An 8,272-nucleotide genomic window follows, 5' to 3' on the forward strand; every position below is an offset into this window, starting at 1 on the left:
TTTCCATCTCTTCCGGGTCTTTGGCTTTTCGGTCCTGACCGCGCGGCTCTCCCGCCCCACAATGTGGATCTGCAAGCTGTCCAACAGCGCCCCCTGGAGGGCGCTCCAGGAAGATGCAGGTGAGCACGGCATAGGCGGCGGGGCTGGGAAGAGGCGCTGCCTGTGGGAGTGGCTGGTACTGGGCGCTTGCCTGATGGGTGGAGGCCAGGATGCAGAGGACAGGTACACAGTCTCACGGAAACAGGAACTTATACTTCCATCTGGCTCCTCTCTTTCTCTCAATCTCCACCTACTCACCAGCGTGGGGGCCCTCCCACTGCCAGTAGCAGGCCCCTGTGCAGGACCCCAGGTATAAGCCCACTTACCTTCTCCTGGAGCAAAGGCCTCTGTTCTCTGGGCCACTTTCACGAAGGATTCTCTGGAGTCTGAGGCAGAGGAACTTACGGTTGTGGCCACCAGGACAAAGAAGGGAGTGGGGACCCAGTCCATTCCCAGTGCTCTATGCCACAGCTCAGCAGCTTCTTTCAGCCAGGCCAGGCATTCCTCTTATGCCTGCAGGATCTATGGAAATTGACAAATAGACCTGGGGGGTTGGGTTTGGGGGGTGTCTCTTGGGGCTCTGAGATAGGGGGAGAGGGAGCTGGGCTAGAGGAAGTGAGAGTGTGCAAGAAAGGCCTGGGATTTGGAGGGAAGCTAGTGCTGCTATGTTTCTCCCAAGTTCACATTTTCGGGGGATGAAGGATGGAGGGGGCTGGAATGGTGTCCTGCTTTCATCCCGGTCATTCCTACATGTGCTGACATCCTACTATGACCCTTGTCCTGCTGGGGCCACAGCAGTGAGTGAACAGACAAAGCCTTTGGCCCCTGGTACATCCATACTGCCAAAGAAATAAATAAGATCATTTCAGTGAGTTGTTAGCTCCTCAGGAAAATGAATTCATGGTACTAGAGCTAGAGTGGTGAGGAAGTGAGGTGGTAGAAATGTGGTAGATTGCAAAGTGTCCCCAGTATTTTGCAGCTCCTCCCTCCCATGACGAGTGCACTTTGAGTGTGATAGAGTTTGGCCATTAATGTATGGAAGACATGGTGGAAGAGAATTCTGGAATCTGGGGGCTTGGGACTCAGTAGTTTAAAAGAATAAACCAGACCAGCAGGAATCGATGTTGCAGAGGAAGTTCTCCGCCCCCAGGCACGGGTCCCTGGACTTTCTGCCTCTGGGCAGCAGCCGGCACAATGGGAAGGGGAAGAGCTTCCCCAGGGATGAACCACCAAGCCTGTGCATTTCGTGGCCTCCCTGGGCTACAAGTAGGCCAGCATGACCCACATAGTGTGGGAGGTGGACAGGCCGGGGGCCAAGGTGAACAAGAATGAAGTGGAGGAGGCCATGATGATTGTGGAGACACCCCCATAGTGATTGAGGGCACAGTGGGTTATGTGGAACCCCCTCGTGGCCTCTGCACCTTCAAGACTGTCTTTGTGGAGCCTATGCATGCAAACAGCCCTTCTAAAAAGACTGGCACCAAGTACTGCGAGAAATGGCAGGATGAGGATGGCAAGAAGCTGTTAGAAAAGGACTTCGGCAGCATGAAGAAGGGCTGCCAGGTCATCCGTGTCATTGGCCACTCTCAGACGCGTGTCTTTGCCCACTCTCAGACGCGTGTCTTTGCCCACTCTCAGACGCATCTGCTTCCCCTGCACCAGATGAAGGTCCAGCTGATGGGATGCAGGTGAATGAAGGGAACAGTGGCCGAGAAGCAGGACTGGGCTGGCGTGAAGCTGGTGCCCAGTGAGACAGGCGCTCAGCCAGGACAAGATGATCCACGTCATCGGAGTGACCAAGGAAAAGGGCTACAAAGGGGTCACCAGCCACTGGCACACCAAGAAGGTACCCCGTACCCACTGAGGGCTGTGCAAGGTCACTTGTATCGCCCGTGGTGGACAGAAGGGCTACCATCACCACACAGAGATCAACAAGATCTACGAGACTGGCCAAGGTTATCATGTCAAGGACAACAGGCTGACCAAAAACAATGCCTCCACCAACCACGATCTCTCAAACAAGAGCATCAATCCTCTGGTGGCCTTGTCCATTCTGGTGAAGTGACCAACGATTTTGTGATGCTGAAAGGCTGTGTGGTGGGACCAAGAAGTGAGTGCTGACTCTTGCAAGTCCTTGCTGGTGCAGACCAAATGCTGGGCTCTGGAGAAGATTGATCTCAAATCAAGTTCGTCGACACAACCTCCAAGTCTGACCATGGCTGCATCCAGACAATGGAAGAGATGAAGACCTTCATGAGAGTGCTTAAAAAGACCACATTGCAAAGGACGAAGGTGCCTAATGTCAAGAATAGGTTGTGCAGCTGGTGGGAATCACAATAACAATTATTTTCCAGTGGAGGAAAAAGAAGAGTAAACCGCTAGTACATGCAGCAACATAGAGGGACCTCAAAATAATTCTTCTGAATAAAAGAAGTTAGACTGAGGAGAATAAAGAGTACATTTGTTATGATCTCATTTGCTTAAAACTCTAGAAAACAAACATTTCTCTATAGTATAGCAGATTGACTCTGGTGACCTAGTGATTGGGCATTGCCCTACGAACCCCAAAGCATGCACTTAGAAATCACCAGTTGCACCGCAGGAGGAAGATGGACAGTCTCCTCCTGTGCAATTTATTGCCTCTGAAAATCCACTGGAGGGAGGGTAAGCAGTGAGTCGGTTCCGGCTCCATGGTGCATAGTAACTACACTAAAAGAAACAAGGTTAGTTGCTGCCTGGGAGTGGGGGCGAGTCTCAAAGAAGGGGGGAAGATGGGGTTTCTAGGAGCAGGAGGAAATTTTGAGGAGTACAAGATGTGCCTTCAGTCTTGACTGAGGTGAAGATTTCCTATGTCAAACTTCTTAACAAATCGCCCACTTTAAACCTGTAACAGGACATTGTCTGTCAGTCATACTTCAATAAAGCTGTTTTCAGAAACATAAAGCTCAAAGAGGACAGATAACTTGCTCAAGGTCACACAGCTGGAAATGGCCAGGGCCGGCATTGAGCCTCAGGCATGTCCCTGCAGCCACTCTCTCTTTCTCACCTGGTTGACTTCAGAGACCTCCCACCTCAGAACTCAGCCCCCTCCACAATGGCCTCCATGCTGCTAGGTGAGAATCCTTTTAAAATGTCAATCTGATCATGTCTCCTCCCTGCTTAAAGAGCTTCACTGGGGCTCTCTTGTCTTCAAGATAAAGCCTCATGTCCCTCATGGGCATTCAGATTCCCTCATGACCTGACCCAGGCCCCTTCTCTTCCAACCCTGTGTTTCCACCATTTTTTCTCCCTTCCATTTCCTTCAGGTCCAGCCCTTTGCGTGAATCTCTAGTTCCTCGTCCCGGAACACTCCTCTGTCCCTTGGGCAAAAGTCACCTCCTCTGGGCTTCCTCCTTATCCTGACATATTTTCACTCTGGTTTCTCCAGGGTCAGGCAATCCACTGAGTGAAACTGGCATGGCCGCCAGGCTGAGAGGGCAAGTTCCTAGTGCAATCTGAAATGATTATTGTTTCTCCAGAACGCTGATGTGAGACCAGAGTTTGAGGTCTACACCAGGAGCAGAGTAGATGATGTGGTTGGTCAGGGGACGAACAGGCAAAGAAGCGTGGAGATGAATGGAGCAAATGGAGAGAGAGGCCAGCTGAGAAAGGCCTACAGGGCCCCAGAAAGAGGAGCAGACAGAGTTCTTGAGAATTTTCCAGATGGCTTTCCCCACTCCCTGGCAGGAGAACTTGTTTGGAGTAGGATTCTATTCTCTGCTGTTGCCAGCATCCTGACCCAAAACCTCTCCAGCCAAGCCTTAGCCCCTTTCCTGGGGTTCCCTCACCCCCAGGCAGCTCTTAAGTTACGCCACAGGAAGTCAGCACACCTCTCAGAAGGTGGACCCACCTGAGGACCTCAAGCAATCCAAGGGATTCTGTCCCATCATCTGCAATAGCGCCACCAGGTGGCAGTTGCGACACACACCGTTTAGACACCACTAAGAATGATAGTTGATGTAACTTTCAAAATGTTACAGAATTTGCAGGTGTACAGGATGAGTAGTCTCCTTCCGTGTGATTTACAGCCTCCAAAACCCACTGGAGGGTGAGCTGTGAGTTGATGCCAACTCAAAAGCAATGAGTGAGCGTGTCACTTCTTGTTAATGATGAGGGGTTTTTTGGTTGGCTGGTTGGTTGGTTTTATAGTATTCCATCTGTTGTTAGGTGATGTTAAGTCAGTTCCAATTTAGAGAGACCCTGTATATTATAGAACAAAACACTGCACCTGCAGCAGCCTCACAGTCTGTGTTGTGATGGGATCTGTTGTTGCAGCCCCTAAAATAGCCCTTCTAGCGGTCCAGCGTTGTTGTTGCTATGTGCCATCGAGTTCCCTGTGACTCATAGTGACCCTATGTACAACAGCCCTAAACCCTGCTATGTCCTGTGCCAATCCCATTGTCTCTGATACACCTACCCCCAATAACCGAGTCACTGAATCAATTCATCTCATCAAGGGTCTTCCTCTCCTGCGCTGTCCCTCCACCCTCCCCAAGCATGATGTCCCTCTCCAAGGACTGGTCTCTCCTTGCAACATGACCAAAGTATGTCAGATGAAGCTTCAGAATCCTTGCCTCCAAGGAGCAGCCTGCTCTCACCTTCTCTAGGACAAACTTCTTTTTTCTCCTAGCATTCCATGGTATATTCAACACTCTTCTCCAGCACCACAGCTCAAAGTCATCAATTCTATCATCCCTAGTCACTGTCCAGCTTTCTGATGCATAGCAAGTAATTGCAAAGACCATGGCCTGTATCAGGAGCACTTTAGTCTTCAGACTGACATCATTGCTCTTCAGCACTTTGGAGAGGCCTCTGACAGCAGATTTTTCCTAAGCAATTCTTCTTTTAGTTTCCTGGCTGGTACCAACAGCGTTGATTGTAGAGCCAAGCAAACTGAAGCTGTTGACCCTCTCAATCTCTTCACCATCCATCATGATGCTGCCAATCGGCCCCAGTGGCAAGGATCTTTGTTGGGTTTTTTTGGTTCGTTTGTTTGTTTGTTTTTTAGTTTATTGTGTGTGCACCGTCAAATCACATCTGACTGGTACATGAGGAGATTGTCCCTCCTTCTTCACCAGAGCATCTGTAGATTTGAACCATGCACCTCTGGGATTATATAGTACAGCTTCTTGTCACTAGACCATTAGAGCTCCCTGGTCTTTGTTTTCCTGATGTTGAGCTATACTCCATATATCATCAGGCTGCAGTCCTTGACCTTGTACAGCAAGCACTTTAAGTCCTCCTCATTTTCAGCAAGCAGGGTTTGATGCCAATCCTGATGCCACATTTCTTCTCATAGAGTCCAGCATCCCAGATAATCTGTTTTGCATGTAGATTGAAAAGATATGGAGATAGGATACATCCTTGACTCACACACCCTTCCCAGTTTTGAACTATGCGGTCATTTCCTTGCTCTGTTCTGACAACTGCCTCCTGGTCCAAGTATAGGTTTCACATAAGCACAATCAAGTGTTCTAGGATCCCCATTCTTCTGTGATCTACACAGTTAAATGCCTTTGCATAGTCAATGAAACACAGATAGACATTCCTCTGGTACTCTCTGCTTTCAGCCAAGATCCATCTAACATTGCCTATAATGTCCCTAGTCGCACGGCCTCTTCTAAATCCCAGCCTGTGCTTCAGGCAGTTCTCTGTTGATATGTTGTTCCAGTCATTTTTGGATAATCTTCAGCAAAATCTTCCTTGCAAGTGATGTCAATGATACTGTTCGATAATTTCCACACTCTGTCGGATTACTTATCTTTGGAATGGGAACAAATATAGATCTCTTCCAGTCAGTTGGCCAGGTGGTTGTCTTACAGATTTCTTGGCACAACTCGATGAGCACATCCAGGGCAGTGTCTGTTGAAATATGCCAATTGATATGTCATTCATTCATGGGGCCTTGCTTTTTGCCAATTCTTTCAAAGCAGCTTGAACTTCTTCCTTCATTACCACAGGTTCTTGCTCATACCTTGTTTCATGAAATTCTTCTGTGTCCACCAGTTCCTTTTGGTACAATGATTCTGTATACTCTTTCCATCTTCTTTCAATGCTTCCTGGATCATTTAATATTTTTTCCAAATCACCCTTACGTATTGCGAGGCTTGAATTTGTTCTTCAGTTTCTTCAGCTTAAAAAATGTTGAGCGAGTTCAGCCCTTTTGATTTTCTGACTCCAGCTCCTCGCACATTTCACTTGATATTTTTCACCAATGTCTTACTTGAAATACATCAGTTCTTCTTTGATCTTTTTTATTCACTGTCCAGCTTTCATGTGCACATGAGAGAATTGAAAATAACATTACTTGAGCCAGGTGCACCTTAGTCTTTAAAGTGACATCTTTACTTCTCTCATTTTAAGTTAAAAAATTCCAGACATGCACACTGTTGCTAGTTGTCCTTGCATTGATCCTCATGCATGGGGACCTCGTGTGTTAGAGAGTAAACTGCTCCATAGGGTTTCCTATTGGCTGTGACCTTAATGGAAACAAATCACTAGGCATTTTTTTCCGAGGACACGGCTAGGTGGATTTGAACTGCCAACTTTTAGGTTAGCAGTTTAGTGCAAACTGTTTGCACAGCTTAAAAAAAATCTGCTGTTGAGTCAACTTGACTTTTAATGACTCTATATAGCAGAGCAGAATTACCTTGTAGGGTTTCCAAGGCTTCTACATCTTCCTTTCATGGAGGAACTGGTGGTTTGAAACCTAAAACTATTCATTAGTAGCCAAGTCCCAGGACTCTTGCTTCCACTACACAGAAAAGTCCAAATGTATGTAAAACCAGCCAAGCTGGCACTCACCAAGCCTCTTCTTGACTCATATGTCCTCCCCCCTTATTTGCTGTGTGGCTTTTGGCAACTTTTTTTGGGCCTGATCTTTCATATCTGTGAAATGGGGCAAGTGTTAGATAGCCCCCTCCTCTTGGAGGTTCTTGAGAGGATGGAACAGGATGACTATTAAAAAAGGCTTAGAGCAATGCCTTCATGTGGGTGAATATATACTCACATCTACCTTTAATATAGATATGGTCCCACTCTCCTCTTTGATGTGCCCTGAGAAATTAGGCTTGCACAAGCAAAAGATTTTCTGGCAATTTGATCTGCCAGCTCAAGGAAACAGGCTTTCCGTTGGGGTGGTAGAGAGCTCGCTGCTGAAGGAGGTGTGTGCTCAGAGCTATGATGGTGGGTGAGCCGGGCAGGAATGTTCAAGAGCCCAGGAACCTGCTTAAAGGCTCCCAGCCATGCGCTCAGCCTTATGCTATGCTCTCCTGATGCTGGCCTTCAACTGATTGCCCTTTACTTTCAAGTCTTGTTTTTCTGTCTCTGCAAAGACTCTGGGATTTTGATGCCTCTTTCCCTCCTTTGGTGATCAAGTTTGCTTTTTCAGTTAAGACCAAGGAGATCCAGCTGGGATCTGGACTCCTCTCTTAGATCAGATGTCAAGGGTTTTCCGTTTGCTTCTCTGTCTGCAGAAGGAACCCGACCAGCTCTCTGCCCCTCCTTCCAGACATCTGTGCCTGTCTGGATGACCACAGCCTTCACACTCGATGGGTCCAGTTTTGGCTTGTAGAGCAGCCAGGACCAGCAGCTTGTAGAGCAGCACTTCAGCTGGCATTGTCTCCTGAGCCAGGACACCATGGACAGTGGTACAGGCTGGCCACTCACCAACCCCAGGGTTGCCATTCATTTGGGGGTCCATATTGCAAATGGAGGGGAGGTGAAGAGGAGGAAACATGTCTCAAAATGTTCAGACTAGGAGCTATGCCATTTAAGAAGCAGATAGCTTTCCCATTTTATAGAGGGACACTAAATATACCATGGACTTCCAAGAGAACGAACAAATATGTCTTGGAGACGGCAGGATTCTCCTTAGAGGGAAGGATGGTCAAACTTCATCTGAAGGTTTGAACATGTTGTTAGGAGGGGGCAGTCATTGGAGAAAAGCCTCATGGTCCTAAAGGTGGAAGGTTAGGGAAGGAGGAGACCTCCATGAGGTGGATTGTCACAGTGATTGTAACTAATGGCCTCTAGTGGGACAGAAATGAAGAGGATGACACAGGATAGGGCAGGGCTCAGGCCTTATGTTCACAAGGTCCCTATGAGTCTTACATGACTCGACAGAACTTAACAGCAACAATAATAGCATATCTGATCCTGGAATTTTATTTCATTTAAAAAAATTTTATTTTCT

General features: G+C 47.8%; 1 pseudogene; it reads left to right on the forward strand.

Annotated features, from left to right (window-relative positions):
- Window positions 1-1,160: 1,160 nt before the first annotated feature.
- LOC102844723 lies at window positions 1,161-2,339 on the forward strand (annotated as a pseudogene).
- The last annotated feature ends 5,933 nt before the right edge of the window (window positions 2,340-8,272 follow it).

Source organism: Elephantulus edwardii, unplaced genomic scaffold (genome assembly GCF_000299155.1).
Source record: "Elephantulus edwardii isolate Elephantulus edwardi_28Jun2011 unplaced genomic scaffold, EleEdw1.0 scaffold00041, whole genome shotgun sequence".
Lineage (NCBI taxonomy): Eukaryota > Metazoa > Chordata > Mammalia > Macroscelidea > Macroscelididae > Elephantulus > Elephantulus edwardii.